The sequence below is a fragment of the Amblyomma mixtum genome, chromosome 1 (genome assembly GCF_055824585.1).
Source record: "Amblyomma mixtum isolate Tamu chromosome 1, ASM5582458v1, whole genome shotgun sequence".
NCBI lineage: Eukaryota > Metazoa > Arthropoda > Arachnida > Ixodida > Ixodidae > Amblyomma > Amblyomma mixtum.
This window is the reverse complement of record NC_143012.1, coordinates 304477511-304497888: the sequence shown is the minus strand read 5'-3', so window position 1 is coordinate 304497888 and position 20378 is coordinate 304477511. Positions and strand designations below refer to the sequence as shown.

The window sequence follows — 20378 nt, the reverse complement described above, 5'->3', positions numbered from 1 at the left end:
TTACTCCCATAGGCGTATTCGAGTTTAGAGTGTATACGACCTAACACTTACGATTTTAGTTGTAAGCGCGTAAGCGTCTCCTGTCACACTAGTATCTTCTGTATTTCGTATTTTCACGTTGCTGTTAGAAGTACTGCTGTTGAAAAGCCACCTGTAATAGGCTGCTTTGCAAAATAGCAGATTCAGCGGATCAGCGAATCAGCCCTCGCTATTGTTGTTAGAATGACTTATTCAGACTAAGTGCTAATCTGGATCTCAGTCCAAGTGTCTTCCACTGTGCTCGTCAAAGGACAGACCCAAGCGCAAATGCGCTTAGCTCGTTTACCCCGCGAAGGAAAAAACGGAGATAAAAAAAAAAACGCTCCTCAAGATTTCCTTTTGTACAGCGCACAGCTTTCCCGCCACCGCGAAACAAACTCAGGAAGAGGCTCTCGCGGTGCCTAAAGCGGTTAGCGGCAGTAACGGCTGCTAAAAGGGAACCGCTTTTTCACGGCGAACGGTCCTCCTTGAAGCCCTCTAGCGCGTCAAAGGGGGCCAAAAAGAAGAAGACGAGGAAAACGCAACAAAGCAAAACATGGGAGCTACTGAGTTTTTGTTGCTGTTTCTGAGTAGTGCACCGCAAGCAGATTTTTGCCTCGATTGTGCTCTTGAAAGACAAGACCCATTTCCTGGCAAGGAATCCTTGACGGAGACGAGAGAGTTCTCGAGAAGCCGATAGGAGAAAGGAAACGTTACGGAGCCGCAGCGGACAACACAAGGCGTCTCGTGTGATTGTCTACTGGGCCTCCGTCCCGCGTTTCTAGCGGTTATTCATAACTGTTATGAGATACCAACTGCCCTACAACTTTGACCTTCTAAGCCGATGAGAGGACTCCGCTGCTGTTGCTGCCCTCCTTGTTGAATTAAGTTCTTACAGAAGAAGACCAAACAGTAGGTTTTAATCTCGAATGTATTACGGAGAAAGAAAGTCTTTAACACGCATGAGTGGGAACCGAAGCACATAGTTCTGTTAAAATCCGGTTACTCGATACCGGACTTGCGGATCAAGAAGTTCGACTCACCTGCTTCACATGCGGTAGTGAAATCAGGCAGTCATAGGCAGATGCAGCACCTAATACGCCGCGATCGCCGTTCGCACGTCCTTGGGGCTTTTTTTCTCCATGTGCATCCCGTACAGTCTCTGGCGTAAGTCTATATGCCCGGCAGAAAATAAGACGTACAGGGTGTATGCGTGCATTGTCGTAACAGTGGCAGCCATTTTGCGGTACATGCAGCACAGCGAAAACATCGCATTCCTGTTTATAAGGCTCATCACCACGCCTGCTCCGGCTTGCATCGCTGAATGTATACGCGCTGAAACACAAAATGGCGTCCGCAACGTCACGTGAATACCTCCCATTCTTTCGGCCGATTACGCAAATCGCTCGCACGACGTTATTACGTCGCCGTTCGGCTATTGTGTACACACGTACGTTACGCGTGTATTACGTGTTCGGTAGAAATGTCCAGCTTTTGTTCGAACGCGGTAATCGGATCCGAGTTATCCGGCTGGGTATACGGGGCAGGTCGGTAACGTACTGCAACTACAGGCGCAGTTGATGGCTGTCTTCCCCTCAGCACAGAGAACGCGACATCAACGCACTCAGATGAAAGAAATAGGCCAAATTTATTTCGTCTCACTTTCGTTGCGAAAGCAACACTATGCGAGTCGCCGAGCCATTTCGCGAAGCTGACGCAAGGGCATACTACTGCGCATGTGCGAGAACGGCGCACAACTGGCGAGCAACCGCCGTCGCTGCGCGGGTGACTCAAGAGGTGCCGCCACCGCGCTCGTCAGTTGCGCATGCGCAGTAGCGGCGCATAGCTAGCGTGCCGGGGCCGCCGCCGCTGCCGCGCGCTGTCCATCGCCTCTCTCTCTCTCTTTCTCCTCATTGCTTTCCCAATCCTCCAGGTTTAACCAGAGCTAAACCACTGCCAATTTTTTCTACCAGTTTCTTTTTGTCGCGAGTTCGACAACAAATCTTGCAATCTTTCAGTGCTGGACGCGTGAACCACCTCCGTTCTGCTGTACAGTTACTAATTGCATACATTATACGGTCCCGCTATGCGTCATTACCCCCCCCCCCCCCCCCGCACACACACACACGCACTCTTTTTGTTTCCGTACGAGAAGGCGAGCTACATAAGCATTCGGGATGCGCACACGAAGCCTAACCGGAAGGATGACTCATGCCGGGAAACTGCGACGTAATCGCTCGTTTCCTCGATGTACGCTTGCGTCGCATTTGCGTTGGTTCGCGCTGGGATAAGCTATTCTTGGCTCGCACCGGAGCAGAAGAGTTATAGCCCAAACATTGCAAGCCAGGGAGCTCTGTAGGTGTATCATCGCGTTCCTTCAAGGTAACCTCCTTATCGGGACGGCTTCGCTCAGTTGCGGCGTCAGCAACGTCATGTCTGCCGGTTGGGTCAAATGGCGTCGAGAAAAAAAAATCAAAACTGTGCGCTATGAAATTTCGCAAAAGCAGATTTCTTTCTTGAATCGAAATGATTTAGTACAAGCGAGGATGAGAAAATTTACAAAGAAACGCGTAAAAGAAGAGCAAGTCGGAGGTCGTGGGTTCGGATCCCACCGGAGTCATGTGGTTGTTTACTTCTGCTTTCTGATCAAGTACCTTTAAAATAATTAAACTATTAATTTTTCACTAATGAACACAACAAATTATTTTTTTAAAGAAATCATCCCCGATGCTTGAAAAGGGAGGATATATATATATATATATATATATATATATATATATATATATATAGAGAGAGAGAGAGAGAGAGAGAGAGCCTGCCATATGCGCTCTATTCTTATTCTTCTAGTTATTTCCCTCTCACGATCCGGATCAGCCGGTCACTACCTGCCCCAAGTACATGTATTCCCTTACCACTTCCAGCACATCGCTACCAATTGTGAACTGCTGTTCCCTTGCGAGACTGTTGAAAATTCCTTTGGTCTTCTGCATGTTAATTTGAAGACCTACCATCATTCTGTCCTGCCTGTCTAACCCATTGATCTTTGCAGCTCATCTCCTGAGTGACTCAGCAAGGCAATGTCATTAGCGAATCGCAAATTATTCAGGCATTCTCCATTAACTCTTATCCCCAAATTCTTCCCAATCCAGGCCTCAGAAAAGGTCTGTAATCAGACGGTGAATAGCATTGGCGAGATCGTGTCTCTCTACCTGACACCTTCCTTATTGAAATTTTATTGCTGACTTTATGAAGTGACATGGCAGCTGTGCATTCGTTGTAGATGTATTCCAGCGTTTTCACATAAGACTCTTCTACACCCTGATTCCGCAATGCCTGCATGACTGCTGAGGTTTCCACTGAGTCAAATGTTTTCTCATAATCAATGAAGGCTATATATAGAGGTTGGTTATAGCTTGCGCACTTGTCTATCCCATGATTGATGGTGTGAATATTGTCTATTGTTGAGCATCCTTTACGAAAACCTGCCTGATCATTTGGCTGATTGAAGTCTACGGTTGTCCTGGCCCTATTAGCGATTACCTTAGTAAGTATACCTTGTAGGCAACAGACAATAAGCTGATTGGTCTGAAATTCTTCAAGTCCTTGACGCCCCCTTTCTTATGAATTAAGATAATGTTAGCGCTTTTCCAAGCTCTAGGTACGCTCGAGGTCACAAGGTGGACGGGTGGCTGGCATGTTGGGAACTCACTGAGGTTGAATGTCCGGGGCACTGGGCACTGTGGCATTGTGCGGGACATTGGCATCGCATTGTGCTATGTTTGCATTCCGCCACATGCATTTCGCCTCCACTGATTACTTTTTTAAGCATCCCTGACCTGGAATCACGATATGTAATCACATCTTGTTTACGCCATGGCAGTTTTATGTTAGGGCTTCGCCACGCGCCTTTTTCGGACTACATATTTCTGTTTTTGCTATTTTCATGCCATGTTGACATCGCCAACCTAAATATATGACGCTGTTAAGCATTCGCGCTTTTTCTGACGAAGGCCGGTCCAGCGGCCGAAGCTACAAACGACTATATTATATATATATATATATATATATATATATATATATATAAGCGTTCTTCAGAACTGAAATTGCGTGGATGTCATTAGGCTTTATCTAAAGTTACAGTACCATTTTTTGCTCGACCTACTTGAATAATTAGTCGATATAAATAAATTAACTTTTTTAAATATAGCTTGAAACGTTCAGGCGTCAATAGGAAAGTTGTGGAGCTGCATAAATATTGTCCAGCCCAGGCACTTCCAACGAGATAGACTTAGCGTGGTCGTTTTTGTTCGGGAAAAACGAAAGCCCATGGAGTTAAAAAAATACCACGTGACAGGTCACTCCATGCGCCCGAATGTGCCGCAATTACAGCGCCCCCATTCGTGCTTAGTGAAAAACATCGCTCTCTTCGCTCCTTTCGTGCCGCCCACGACAAAGCTTCACGTTGCGCTTCGTTCCAAGATAAGCGCCAGTGGGTTCGGGCGGCAATTGAAAGAAAGCGCGGCTCCCGTTTCTGCGGCGATAATTGTGCTCTTCCGCGACACCGGCGAGCGGCTGCTGAAGCAGCGCTTTTTCGGAGCGCCGTCGCCAGCCGCTGCAGGTAATGCCAGAGCCAAGCGAAGGTTGAGGCCCTTTCTCTTCGGCGAAGAGAAGGCACGGCGCGGGCGATGCTTTTACAAAGCACGGATGAGGGCGCACGAATCGCGCTGTCACGTGGTATATTTTAAACTCCGCGGGCTTTCGTTTTTCGAGAACAAAAACGACCACGCTAAGCCTATCTCGTTGAAAGTGCCTGGATTGGACAATATTTGAGGAGCTCCACAGCTTTCCTATTGGCGCCTGAATGTTTCAAGCTATATTTAAAAAGTTAATGAATTTATCCCAACTAAATTATTCAAGTAGGTCGAGCAAAAAAATAGTTTTATAACTTTAGATCACCCCTAACAACATCCACGCATTTTCAGTTCTGAAGAACGCTTAGGTTTTTTTTTTAATTTATGGTCCAAGTAAGCTGGGAAACCCTATTTGTATATATATATATACACCGATGTACCGCCGTTCCACTTGTCGAAGCGATGGCACCGCATTTCAACATTGTTCCTTTATAACAAAAGACGCACTGAAGAGAGGGCAACGTCTAATAAAATTTAACAAAAACATCTGAGCAGCGAAAAAAATTATCTTTACCAACAGCCAAGTTTATGCGCATGCCGACACGTGATTGCATAGTGGGATACAACGACGGTGTACAAAATTTCACACCAGATCGTGGCCTCGTCTAATTTTAAGCCGTTTTCTGCGCCGAATCAAACTTACAAGCCCTCAATGATTTCCATACCATGGCTGGTCCTGGCAATGTAAGGCACAGTCTTTTGATTTCAATCAAATATACTGTCAAGCATAGAAGTGTTGGTCAGTTGTCGGTCCCTTTAATTTGTAGCCGTGAAAATGTTTTGACCGTCGATCGCGTGAGCTTTCATTTCGTCGGCAAGCGGGTTTAACAAATTCTAGTTCGATATTAATTCAGAAAGTGTAAAGAAAGTCCCGCACACTGAAGTTATATTTTAATTCTCTTTTTGTGCTGCTGTACACAGTCAAACGATATGTTTTCACAGGCGAATACAGAAAATTTCTTTGTTAACAGACCAGTGTTCAAGATAACAGCGCTCAATTTAGGTACGAATCGGGCAATTCAGCGAAATTTTCCATCATTAGGGTTTTTTTCGGGTCCATTTTTTTTTTTGCAGCAAAATACAATTTACTACAAGCGCTCATTTTCGTGCGGGACACAAATGCTCCCCCCCCCCCTTTTTTTGCTCAGTATTTCACAAACAATAGGGGAGTGACAGGTTGGGCATAAAAAAGAAACTGCCCACGAAATGATGTTTTTTTTTCTCATTTACTGCAATTATTTTGTCTCGTAAACTATCATTCTCCTACGCAAAACTTCGCTGCATGCAATACTTGCATTTCTTGCACACTGCGAAAATGGTTATTAAGCATCACAGAGGCTATTTTAAACGGGCAATACCCTGGAGCGGGACGCGGTTAGTGCCGACAGTGCTTGATACAGGATGCCGAATAAATACCTGGTCGGTACACATGTAGTGAACCATCGCTCCTAAAAGTTACTTTACGAATATATCCTTAAATTAAGTCACGTCATGAATAACAAGCGTTAAGAGAGGTTTAGGATCAACATTTTAACGAACACTCCTCTGGAATAAGCACATAAATGTCCCGGTGTCTTCTGATTTTTTTTTTTTTTAAAGAAAACGTACGTTCAATATTCCCTTTTACATATACGTATATCTTAACGAGCCCCTCAATCCCTTACCCTTGATTTTTCTCTAGAAGGGGTACTTTAGGGGAGATAACGAGTTTAACCCGATTCTTAGGAAATGTGTTCGGGGTGCCAGAACCGGGTTTTGCCCAAAACGAAAGGCTCTATGTATAACTGACGCACTCGAAGGAACTGAATTGGTACACGTTGTTCACTAAAAGGGCCTCTGAAATACACTCGTGCCATTGGCGTCTGTGCCAGATATAGATATTTGCAATTAAAATGAAATTCATTGCGGCACGTTCGCGGTTACTAATATATTCAAGGAAAACTGTTTTGCTAGCCAAGCAGCGCAGCATAACTAAAAACGCAGCGCAACTATACAGGATACGCTCTTGCCTCCGATGAAACATTTAAGGCATTGGTTATACAGTTGACGTCACTGTATAACCAAAGCGTGGGTAACAGGTAAGCAGTGTCAGCGGTCTATTTTGCGTACCTGGCCTCCAGACTGTTCTGCACAGCCAGACACCACCTTGTACAGTATGTAGTAAAAAAAAAATAAAATGCACTCTTAAAGTTTTAACGCTAATGACAGCAGCCTTTCTACACCCTTTACTTTCTTTCTCTTTTTTTTTTTTTGAAAAAGGGTGCGCTGGGCGCGTTAGCACCTTAATGCACCGATGCACCCTTCAAAGTTGCACCGGTGCACAGTAAAAAAATTTGCACCCTTAAAGGTGTAGCGCTCATGGCTGCACCCTTTCCACACCCTTATTTTTCTTTTTTTGAAAAAAGGGTGCGCTGAGCACTTAGCACCGTTAAAGCACCCATGCACCCTTGAAAGTTGCACCAGTGCAAGGGTGTTGCAGCTCCTTCGGTTGCAAGGGTGCGTAAGGGTGTACGGGTGTTCTTTGGCTTGTTGAACAACATTGCAGTAGTTCAATCGAGCGTGCTTTTAAAATATTGTGAGCTATTTGAGCTTTTCATCAAGTGACAGCTGCAGCCTTGATGCAAACAGCTATGACTGCGATTTGCGCCCTCATAATGTGATAATTAACTCAATTATTTTAGCTGAAGTGCAAAGCATCACTGACTCCAAATAGGGGCTTGCTGAAATTGCCTATGTACAAACTTGGAGAGAGTATACGCGCGTCATGGCAAGTAAGTGGTGCGCGCAGCAGTGCTATGTTCTGTGAACCATGTTACCTCAGTAGCTTTGTATGAATCATTCCAGTTACGCTTATACCTGTTTATGTTCCTTTGGCAAATATACGTGGCTGGCACATTATAGCATTGTTTTACTGTGCGAACGAGTTTGCTGAAGGTTGGCCTCCTTTAGCAAGCTCATTTTTTTAATACATTCAGAAAAATCACGCCGTGAACAACATGAAGACATCACAAATGTGACTCCACGGCAAACACGTTCAGAAACACCTCAAAGAAAGACACATCTGGGAAGTATAATTATAGTTCGTGATGCCGTAACTGTAGTGCAAAGTTAGACATGTCGTCAGCAGCTTTTCGTTGAGAATGCTTAGCTTTTCTCCAAGAGTGCACCCCCCAAAAAATTGATCAGCGCCTTTTAAAGCAATCAAAACCTATGAAACTGTAAAGCGGTCAGGAAAATGGTGCAACACCAACTATCCCACCCTTACTATGGGTATGACAAGCCTACATTGCACCCTTTTGGGAGGGTGCAAGGGTGCGAGTTATAGACACGGAAATGCACCCTTAAGGGTGCAAATTTTTTTGCAGTGATATATATATACGGTCTCAGAAGCCCGCTCATGGCAGCAAATGGCGCAAGAGAGCCAAAATGGCAGTTATCAGTTCGCGCTAAAGATTTGCATTAATTACCGGGTGTGACGTCAATTCTAAAAACACGATGTGCAAGTATAATTTTGCGCATGCGCGCGACCTTTCCGCCCCGGGCGGCTTTGAATCGGGAATTTCTTTCAATTCATATATGCTAATGTCGTTACCGAGGGGACACCGTATACGCATCTCGCCCGCAAACGCACGACCACCACTGTTGGCTACAGCCTCCTCTGCTCCTCTACTTTATCTTGCCCGACCCCAGAACCTTACACGAATACAAATAGCCCAAGGAATGACGAAAACGGAGTCAAGCGGCATCCATGGAGGCATCTTACTTGGATCGTGAGGGTCTCGCAATAAAGGCAGTTTATACGATGTCCATTCTGATAATGCACTCCATGGACTCCCGATCGCATACTGGAATATAGCTGTCGATCTGAAGATCCAACTCCACGCAACGTGATTTGGGCCCCCGGTCACCAGGGACTCCAGGGAAACGAACAGGCCGATCAGGCCGCCCGCGCACTCTCTCCCCGGGCTATCTCCCTGTCCTTGGAAGGGTACTCCCAATCAGACAGTCTGGCGATTACATTCAAACAAATCACCGATTACTACAAGGAGGAGCACCGGCGCTACCCGGCCCCTTGTAAGGGTCTGGATCGCGCTGACGAGCGCCTCCTCATCAAAATTCTTACTAACACTGTACTGTGCCCGGCGGTGCTTAAACATTTCAATACATCCTTTGATGGCGCGTGCCAGTTCTGTGGGGAGGTGGCTGACACCTTCCACATGGTTTGGGCGTGTCAGTCAAACCCATCTATCCCCCCCAACCCCAACCCCACCAGAGAGGACTGGGAGGCGGCCCTGCTCGGCTGTCAGGACCTAAAGACCCAAAAGGCCTTGGTTCACCGGACGCGGGCGGCGTTGCTTGCCAATGGGGCCCCGGAATAGGGGCTCCACCTAGTATTGTTAGGGGAAAGGGCCAATAGGGCCTACCCCAATCACCTCTCTGTAAATATCTATTGCATTATAAATGTTTTTCACCACCACCATAATTTGCTGCACTACGGTCACAAGCTTTGCTGCCGCAGAGACGCAGGATGACGGCGTTGGCTCGACATCGCATTGTGCCCACGCAAAATGCGGCTTGCTAGGGAAAATTGCGCAATGGTTATACGGGCGCTCGAAGTGATGAAAATTATGTGCATATGTGAGACTCGTACACGAATTCGACGGTTCCCGATACAGGCGGTGCTAATTTGCAGCGGGTTTCCGCGTACATAATTCAACCCCTCCGGAAACTTTCGACCCCTCTATATCTCGTGCGCAACAAACGTTTCGTCGAGTGCTCGTATAGACGCTTTACAGCGGCGTATCATGGGGGCTGCCATCTTTGATCACGTGATCACGCCGCCATTACTCGCCTCCTGACCGCTCGGCGCGCGCCTCGTCGCGACGGCTGCTGCGTCTGATGTTTCAGTTCCGACAGGCAGTGTTTCGGCTGAAACAGTTTGGAAAGGAGTGAAAAGACGACACTGTGTTTGGTCCGAAGCTTCGAAGGACATGTGAAAACCCTAATTTGATGACTTTAGGCGTGAAAACGTGATCGAGCTTCATGTCGCGAAGAGCCGCTGAGCTCTCCGTCTGTTCGAGGCAACGGGTGGATCGCCTGAATGCCGCGCAAGGCTTTGTTTAATATTTTTTTAGTGTTATTATCTAAAACAGCAAGGTTTAACGACCCTGCGGCTGCGCAGGTCGTTGTCGTATTGTGTACATGCATGCGGAGACTGCTCTAAAACGCTCACATGCACATCGTACTCATTTGTTTACAACCTGTTAAAGGTGCTTAGGAAGCCTAAAAATATTTTCTGTTGGTTTGCTAAACAAAGGAAGGCGACAAAAATAAATGAACAAACAAATGTTACCCAATCATGTAAGCAGTACCATGCATCAAAAAACCTTCACAAGCCTGCATGCAATCGTTTACAAGGATTCCGCGATATATTTGTGATAACGCGCTCATGGCAGAGCGTTCACTACAAGAAGTTCACAATTATGTCAGCCTCACATAGTATAAAATTGTGGTACGCTCCATGCTCGATATGCGGACATGAAAATGCTCGAGGTCTCGTTGGTTGTAAGCAATCAGCCGTAGTCACTTCTAGTGACTGTCTCGCATGGATCGCGAGGAAGTGACAACCGCTGAGCCCAACAGCCGTAACACAAACGCTTTATTCCGATTGTGGTCCACGAAAACCACGCTATTTGGAGCGAAGTTCAACAGTAACACCGAGGCGGTGTGTAATACACGAACTGACGGTAAGCGTTGTCCGCTCGCACGGCTATGCACTGCACAATATGCAGTAGCGTTAGCCGTCTTTTTTTTTTTTTTGTGACGTTTCGGTGGCGGGACAGCTTGTTCATGCGGCTATGTTGCGCACTTACCCTCGCAGATTTTCCAAGATCGAGACCTTTCTTTCTATATTTGCTGTCTAGCGCTGGCGAACATGTGTGCTGCCTTCGCCCGTTCGGAAAGGGTGGATGTCCAACGGGCGCGAACAGGGGCAGTATACGTCCTAGTGCAGTTCGGTTCCGTAAAGCTCGCAAACGATCGCATCCCGCCCCTTTAACTGTTTGTCGCAATTCTCGCAATCCACAACAGAGCACGTATTTTCTCTTTCCACATTTCCACTGCTGCGTCGAGGCATACACGCCGGCGACTTACGAGGAAAGTAATGGCGCCGTGTTCTGAGCGCACCTGTGGCGCCATCTGGTCTCAAACAGAAGAACTGCGCGCTGTAAACGGTCTATAACGAGGTGCACGATTTGCTCCTTAGAGCAAATGTAGCAGAAAAGTCGCGACATTTCTAGTTTTTGTACTGAATGATCACGTGAGTGTATACAGAGGTGCGACGTGCTCAGAAGGCAACACAAGAAGCTTTATACGACCGCAAACCGATGCCGCGTGATGTTGAGCCGCAAATCCATGCGGCGATAGTGGCGATAGCCCCTCGTAAAAATTGGGGGGCACTTAAGCTGCGCCTTTAAGGGCATGAAGCGATAATGGGTCCCGTCATGAAGCGATAATGGGTCCCGTCAGCGATTCCTCCCGTCCACACAAACACGCCCATATAAAAATGGTCTATAGACTGTCTATAGACTTCTTATTGACTCTATTGACTTCTTACAGATATTGCTTTTTTGTCTATTCATAGTCTGTAGACTGTCTATAGACAAAAGTCTACTAAAAGTATATGGCCATAAATCTGTAGATTACCTATAGACTGTCTATGGCATTTGTATTACCTACAGACTTTTGTCTATAGACAGTCTATAGACTTTATAGACAGAGGTCTATAGACACTCTATAGACTGTCTAAAACTTTTTTTGTAAGGGCGGGCACTGTTTCCGCTTCCACAGTCATTATGTGAAATAACACACAACACAAAATCACCAAGTTTTCTGACGTCTTAATCACTTTTCAAATCCACCGCTCCGCGTGTGACATAGAGCCACCTTTTCGACCAATCCAGAGTTTTCGCTCAGGACGACGACTGTTTTTCTGCACAACGAGAGTCTTACGATATTACGTGAAACGAAACCACCGTTCGTTTATCTTCGTTTACCCGCCGCAGCGTTGAAGGTTGAACGAAGGGCACGACGTAATACAAGGCGCACGCGCGACGTATAGAGAGTCACGGGTTCCTCGAAAAAGACCTGTACTCAAACGCACGCAACAAACCTCCAAGTCATGATAACGTCAAGCCTTGTTTCAGTGCTGTCAAGGTCCTATTCCGTATTCGGCTCCGTCAATTTTCTTCCTCTTTAGTATAACTCATTCGTATTCAAATCGCACTATAATGATTGTTAGCATCCTTCATTTAGCGGCCGTTCGTTGCTTTGCAAATCTGTGCTGGACGATTAAGCTCTTTCCAAAAATTCTGCTTTCATCATCAATCAGCAGATCCCAGCGGCGATCAATCACGCGCCGCTTCGGCCAATTATGCACAGCGAAAGGAGCAAAGGCAGAACTGCGTTAGAACATAATCATTATTCAACCCGCTCTGCATTCTTAACACTTGCTCGCTAGAACTCGCACAAAGGCTCCACTCGGTGAAACCTTTTTTTTGAAGTACAGGACGCCTTTAGCTTTCATATTCAATACTTTTCTGGCGAGAATTTGCACCGCAATTAATAAAACTTCGCAGCTCATTTAATGCTGATTACAAGTCTATAGCAGATGCCAATGAAGATTTTGTCTGAAAGACGAAAGCGCAGTGTGAAGTGCATTCCGTACATTCCATTCAGTTGCGTTCTCTTGTCGCCGCCAGGGTGGCTCAGTGGCAATACAAAGCTCGACCCCTCCCCCCAATGACACGGGTTCGATCCCGGCCGCGGCGGTCGCATTTCGATGGAGGCCAAATGCCAGAGGCCCGTGTACTGTGCGGTGCCAGTGCACGTTAAAGAACCCCAGGTGGTCCAAATTTCCGAAGGCCTCGTACGGCGTCCATCATAGTCTAAGCTGCTTTGGGAGGTTAACCAAACCAAATTCAAAGATGCAGGGCCCCTCTCCCCTACACCGACAGATAGGCGACTGAGGTACAATGCTCCTCGAAGTGTCTCCAATAGCCCTTTTTCCATTTCTTCCCGCTGAGTATAACTTGGTCAGCCTCGTTCTTTGATTGGCCCTCATTCGAAATTGGCCCTCATTCGCACTTTCAATTTCTTCCTTTTTGAATTCTGAAAACAATTAGTAAAAGGTTTCATTAGATCAGCGAACCTTTTCTCACAAGTTTATTTACACTGTAAACAAAAATACACCCAAAAGGGAGTAAAATGGTGGCGGCCACCCTTTTTACTCCATTTGTGAAAACATTTACTCAATGAGTGGAGAGTAAAAAAGGTGGACTGTCCTCCATTTTACTCTCATGAGGGAATAATGGAGTTAAAATGAGGATTTACCAGCATTTACTCCAGTCTAGAAAGGGAGCTAATTGTGCCAAATACCCCACCAGTGCTGAAATGGAGTAAAAAAACACCATTTTCTGCAATCCGCCCCGCCACCTAGCGTCTCGTCTGCTTCTGGTCAGTCGTCTGAAAATGGCAGTGAGTGAATACCGCTGGGTTACCATCGCCGCTGGATCTCCGTTCACTTCTGCTCCTTCACGGGCGCCTGCCGCGGTACAAGATATCGGCTTGTCGCCGTTTTCCGCTACAGTACGGTACATAATTGAATCGCTCCTGTGAAGCCTCCAGTGCTCTAACCATACCTAACTTTCCTTTGTTTGTGTCACCACCCCGTTACAGCCCCCGCTTAGGCCTAATTCTCACAGGCTTTTTTCAGTGTGGTCCTCGCAATGTATTGCAGCAGATTATGTGTTTCATGAACATGGAACTGTGATAGAACATGGTGTCAACCCTGAGCTCTTGATTGAGCTCATGAGGCTACATTTTTCCTGAGTCATATTGAAAAGCCAAGCCTTAATGAAGTGAGTATGGAAGCAAACACTGCCATTCCAAACTACCATCACGGGTGTTTTCAACTTTTCTGCTCTGGTTTTCAGTCAAATATAGCGTGGCGCATGACCGTGAAAACTACCCAGCGACTCCTTCTCAGTTTTGAACTATTGATTGTAATGTTAAATCCCTTTATCTACAAACACGGCCAACCAAACGAGCTCGTGCAGCACAGGGAGACGACAAGCAGACGACTCCTGCCGCCTATACGCCGCCGCTGGGCTTGCAGACGGCGAATAGAATGCGGGATGCGGAGTTACATGACGGCAGCGCAGTTTCCCAAGTTGGGTTGCCGGCGACAGAGCTACTGCCCGTTTCCACCGCTGTCGCTGCTGTAAGAATGAGCCTGAATGAGGATAAATAAACTATAAACATCACGCCATTTTCAGGCTCCATTTCTATAAGGGAGTAAAAAATTTACTCCCTTTTCACTTCTTAATAACTCCCTTATATAAGGGAGTAAATAAAAAACACCATACATATGGAGTAAAAAAACTCCTTTTGGGTGTGCGTTAGAGGACAAGCCATTTACTCCCTTTTGGGTGTTTTTCTGCTAACAGTGTAGGCATCCTCATCTATCATTACATACCGTTTTATGCCCTGAGACAATCAACATCGATTTAAAAAAAAGTTTTTACGCTCATAAAACGCTGGACGAACCAATGAGTGAGTGAGTGAGTGAGTGAGTGAGTGAGTGAGTGAGTGAGTGAGTGAGTGAGTGAGTGAGTGAGTGAGTGAGTGAGGAAAGAATAGAAGTACAGAAGCGCCTCCTTGGAGTAGGCCATCGCCACGTTCAACATAATATGACAAGACGCATACCGAACAGTATTACGCTTAGCCGCCCACTCTGCTTGAATTCGAGTATAGAAATGGAAACCGAAGGCGGCAGCTGGCGGTGGTACGCGCCATGTCCGTTTAGTCACTTCGCGGCAAAGGCAGCCGCAACGAAAATTAGCTCCAGCGCCGGGAGAACTGATTCGTCATTAACCCTCTTTCTGCGCAGCCGCCGTGACATGCCTTCACTGTTATCAAATGTCTTTATGACATCCTTCTGCGACGACGGCAAACGCCGCCAACCGATAGTATCGGCGCTCGGCGCTTCCGCTCGCAAAAATGTGCGCTGTGCGGTACGAGGGGTACGTGCCACTTAGCAACACAAACAGAAGAAATTTCCGAGGACAGGCCTCAGCCGCGGGCGACGATAGGTGCAAAGTTTCGATACAGGCTTGGGCCGACGTCTTTCGAGATAGCGGCATCGGGTCGCGTAGATAGGACGCGATACGTTATCCGTGGCGGAGGCCCGCGGCGCTGTCTCATTCGGGTCCCAATGCGGCGCGGGCGAGAGGAGACCCCGCGCGGTCGATTGCACGGGCGGCGGGCCTTGAATCGCGCCCGGCCGAAGGAGAGAGGAGCTGGAACTGGAACGGAGCGGCCAACGCCCTCGCCGTCACGGATACGGACGCGACGCCAGCTGCCGTACAACGGAGCAGCGGCGCCCCCCCCCCCCCCCCCCCCCCCCCTGCACAGACCAACACTCGCTGCGTGCTTCTGATGGCGGTGGTAGCGGCCGCGGTTTTATTCGGAAATGAAGAAAAAAAGAGAGACTTCCCCTTTGCGGAAGAAGAGAGGAGCGCAGCCGCAGAAACTGCTGCGTTCAAGTCGGACGCCTGAACAACGGCCGGCAGAGTTAAAAGGGGTGATGTGGTGGGTAGGTGGAAGAACAGGAGGAGGACAGAGAAGAGAAGCGGTTTTTTTTTCTACTGCATTCAGGAAAGCGTTCGCCCACACAAAAGCAAAAGTAGGCAACTGCACGCATACAAGTGTCCTGTCCCTGTCCTGCATAGGTTCGTTGTAAAAATGAATATATTGTTAAATATATGCTGTCTGACCGAATGTGAACGAAAATTTTTAAAGGTAGCCGTTTTGAGGCATAAAGATCGCTTCTGCAGCACTGCTGATGGACACCAGGAAAGAAGTCAATCATGTTACCTCGTAATATGGTTAACTAAATTGTAATAGTCATACGCGCCCGTGATGCCCATAATTTGGTGAGCCACTGCAGCACTGACGGTATTTGTGTTTTCAAAATTCTAAAAAGTGACGTGGCTATTACTAGCGGCCAGCTGCAAATCTCTGACTGCAACCAGGCGCCTAACTTGAATAGTTAAAACGTCGCAACAATTTAGTTAACCAGCTAATTAATATAACTAGTTAACATAATTCACCGGTTTTATAATGGAGCAAAATCCATCCATATACCTCAAAACTCTATTTTTCTTTTTCTTTTTTTTAATTCTGCTTCACCTTCCCCGAACAAGCTCGTATATAGTACACAAGAACTAGCCACATACGCGTGTTGTCCTGTCACGGCTGGTCGCCGCCGCTTTGTGTAAACAGCAGCTCATACGACTCTGCGGAAGGTCATTCAGAGGAGCGACCACGTCATAGACCAGCGGATCCGCACGCCGCAAATGTTTCGAATAACATAGAACTGTAATAAAACAATAAGATAAGCACGACCTGCAGTACGCACATCCTCCCACCCGTTGTCGCGGTAAAAATAATTTTCCACTACTAGAAATTTTCTTTCCAGCTACGTCCGACAACGAACCGGGGTGGGTGGATAGGTGGGGCAGACATGAGAGCGACGAGGCCCTGCACGTTGACCGTCGTGCTTCATACAAGAACTCTATCCACAGATTCATCAGGTGGTCCGGACGATCCGTGATAAAGGACACAGCGCATTCTGGAAGTTTCTGCTACCAGGACATTCCGCGTACCATGGCATTCTGCGTATTCACCGAATGAATGAATGAATGAATGAATGAATGAATGAATGACCTGAGGCGAGTGGTTGGGAAAGTGCCTCATGGGATTGGCGTGGACCTTGCTCGTACTTCTCGAGTATGAAGAAGGCCCGCTATCTACGGTACGCTGAAGCCGGAAGCTCCGTAGCCATGCCTGGCACGCTCCTCAGTCGGCGACAGCCTCGTCATCGTTCCTCCCTTCTCCCCTAATCAGTCCCCCGCCCCCTATCTACCGCACGTCCCCGCATCCGCCGTGGCGGATGGAGCGGCGCGGCATCTCCCCGAACGCGACATTTGGATTGTGTACCGCGGCGTCGCGCGACTGCACTATCGGAACATGCCTGTGCGCCGTCACAGCTGGTGGGCTGCCTTTCGTCTCGCCGGCTCGGCTCGGAGTGTTTGTGACTGGGACGGGGGAAAGCGCGCCAACAATGTCTCCCCCTGTCATGTGGGCCAGCGTAGGACGGATGCGCCTCGACGCTCCTCATTGTCTCGCGCTGGCTCCCGCTAGGCAGGCGAGCCGCCCGGAGCCGGTGCATACGCGTATAGTGCCGAGAGCGCGCAGCTGTGGAGGCCCTGCAGCAAAAAAACAGTGCTGTGCCCGAAAGCAACCGCTGCTGCCTGCGGGATCACCCCGCCTACAGACTGGACGAGGATCGGCGAGGAAGGTTCTAGAGTCTGGAGTAGTTCTAACACCCTCAATACTGGCGTCCTACCACGAGCTATTGCACGCCGGAAGTTAGCGCTACGTGCCCGTTCTTCAATTCTTCGAGTTGACGTCGCTAAGAGAAGAGGGAGGGGGGGGGGGGGGTAGTCACTGGTCAAAGGTCATTGCTCGAAAGTAACAAATTACGAATGTGTGGATTTCACAAAGCTTTTAATAAATAGAGGTTTACATTGTAACCACCACGTAAGCAGGTGTTGCAACTCAAAGGTCGCCGCGGTGGCTCAGTGGTTACGGTGCTCGGCTACTGACCCGAAAGGCGCGGTTTCGATCTCGGCCGTGGCAGTCGCATTTCGATGGAGGAGAAATGCTAGAGGACCGAGTACTGTGAGATGCCAGTGCACGTTGAAGAACCCCAGGTGGTCGAAATTATCCGGAGCCCTCCACTACGGCGTCCCTCATAGCCTGAGTCGCTTTGGGACGTTAAACCCCAGAAAACCATACTCAAAGAAGGCGGTGGCTGAAACTAGTTCCGTCAAGACGGTCTAAGAACTACTCTAAAGAAAAAAAGAAAGCTAGAGAAAGGGAAGTAATAACAACAGTAACAACTGCTGTTATTAATAACAGGAGTAACAACTGCTGCTACAATCACACGGGTGGCGATGCAGTAATTACCAGGCAAGGTGGTCTCGTTGTTAACAGCTACGAGCAAAGACACTTGGTGTGACATTTCATCAGCACTTATCATGGAACTCACACGTGCAGCATATATTAACCAATCTTGCCAAAATATCAGGAGTACTCTGGAGGCTTCGTTATATTTTACCACTGAAATTTAAGCTATTAATATATAACGCGTTGTTCTATGCTCAACTAAATTACTGCGGACTTGTATGGGGCACAACATCAAAAGAAAACATAAATAAGATTTTTTCTCTGCAGAAGAAAGCCCTTCGTCACGTAGTCAACATTCCAAGTGAAAGCCCATTATATAATACCTATTATGAATACAAAATTATACCTTTTCCAACATTATATGACTTTAACCTGTCGATGAGATATAAACATAGCTTAAAAACTAATAACAATGCATTTTTGTCTTTATGTAGTTTAAAAAGCCTTCCTGACGGGGGGTATGTATTTCGGAATAAAGGAACATGGCACGTGCCATTCACCAGGCTAACACACGGGCTAGATAGCGTCGAAAATCGCCTTCCGAGATTATTGAACAAATTATTAATGATGGAAATCGACCTGCAAACAGCCACTAAAATGTAATATAAAACTTTCATTTCATCAACCAGTTTTCATGGCGTTTTAACAGTGTCAACCATCTTCATAACCAAAAACAGAGCTTTTGTAACACGTCATTTCATCCCAGAGTACTGTAGTTGTGTCCATTTGTCTTTACTATTTCTTTTCCCTTATATTCAGGCGAGTTTGTTTATTAACATTGTCATTTTTTCAGGTCTGCTATCACGCGAGTGTTTGTTTGCATTTTGTTGTATTTTTTATATTGTAAAAGACTGCATTTTGTAACATTCATTTCCTGCGCGAAAATCGCATGTGCTGTAAATTGTTCTCTTTTAAACACTGAACATTTCATCCATAACTGCTGCACAAACTGCCATGTAAAGGGGGTGGGGACCCAGTCAAGCTTGCCTCAGAGCAGCTTTTTGTCCCCACTCCCTGGATTTTTATTTGTACTAAAAATGCGAAATAAAGATTGATTGATTGATTGATTGATTGATTGATTGATTGATTGATTGATTGATTGATTGATTGATTGATTGATTGATTGATTGATTGGTATCTCATTTATCCGATCTGTTCAGTTTTGACTAGTGCGAATTTATATATGAATAAATGCGAATAAATTGTACAAAGCGCTATGAGCAAAACATCATCATTGCTCGTTGCATACGTTTCCTGTATGAAAAAAAGAAAAAGCTTTTGAGAGCTTTTGAGCAAACTATGCGTAGTGAAGAATACGTAATAAACCTAATCATTAACACTCTGCTTCTGTTCTTAATAATTGCTTCGGTTAATTATCTTTAAGCCTTACAGTATACCTGAGATATACATGTATTATTACCCACACTCACACCGACTGAGCAGTCGAAACGCCCGGTCGTAGCGCGTCAGCCGTTTCCGGTGCCGACGGCTCCCTCGAGCGTATCGATATCTATATGTATACTACAGCTTCAATGGGCCTGGCACCGATGCTACGGTAAGGCTTAGTAAGTCTCAGCACAGACTTCAATACCACACATCACTGAAAAAATTGCTCTCGTGGCGTGGTCTTCGATGCGACTAACGACCCTGGAAAATAACGCGGACGAAAGCGGACAACGCTGGCAGCAATGCGTAGAGCTCGCGCACGGTGGTCGTCAGTGCCCGAGCATGCCAGCAAAAACAAACCGCAAACAAATCGTTTGCGTGTGGGAGCGACCGACTCGCCCTTGGAAGCTCGCGGCGGAATCCTCTTACAGGCTCCGTGCTCACGCCACCAGCAAACAAAAAAAGACAAAACAATAGAAGACAATGCAAGCCCCGCGGCTCATTTCCTGCACACAGTGAGAAGGTGAGAAAGGGGGTGCACATCACGGGCGCTACGACTGAGCGCCCTTCCTTTCCTCTGGATACGTGAGCATCCGTCTTGACGCCACAGCAGAAGCCGCTGACGCGACTGGCGGGAATGAATCGGCCCGCCGCCATCTGCCTTAAACTGTCGAACAGCGTGTACCGGCGTAAAATGGTAAAAAGAGACCAGAACTCTAATGAACTCAGGCATTCAGAATGACGCCGTTGAGGCCTACCAAACCAGCGGAAGACACTTCGAGATAGACTACGCCACTGCCGCGGATGATACTTTTTTGCGGGGGAATCATTTTCACGCGCGGCACCGCCAGTTTGGCTGCAGGGTTGTAGCAGCTCTCACCAGTTTCCTTTGCGTATAACAACTACAGTGCTGGCAGAGTCCCACAGCCAATTGGGGAAAATGAGGAAGACGCTTGGCAACGTTCCTGCTGTAGAGGACGCAAGGGAGTTTGGCAGAAAAGGGAATATTTAGGATAACCTGCCTGCAATGGTATACTTGGTGAGCAAGAACCTATAGGGTATACCATGTACTACAGAGCCAGTTAAGTACACAAGTATACTTATAATTAGTATAACTACAGTTAAGTATATCATAGAGCCGGTTGCTGTCACTATAGACCCGAATCAGGGTAGCGGTCTGGAGTAGTTGGT

General features: G+C 47.0%; 1 protein-coding gene across 4 annotated transcripts in view; it reads right to left on the bottom strand.

The window, feature by feature from the left end:
* The window catches only part of LOC149372270 (fatty acyl-CoA reductase 1-like), an 89702-nt gene that overhangs the window by 32709 nt on the left and 36615 nt on the right, over positions 1–20378 (bottom strand). The window contains exon 1 of one of the 4 annotated variants that reach the window (XM_089566698.1): positions 1062–1368. The exons of the other annotated variants lie outside the window; for them this stretch is intronic. The gene's annotated coding sequence lies outside the window, so the exon portion shown is untranslated. Of the gene's footprint in view, positions 1–1061; positions 1369–20378 lie in introns of those variants that run through there. 4 annotated transcript variants of the gene reach the window in all.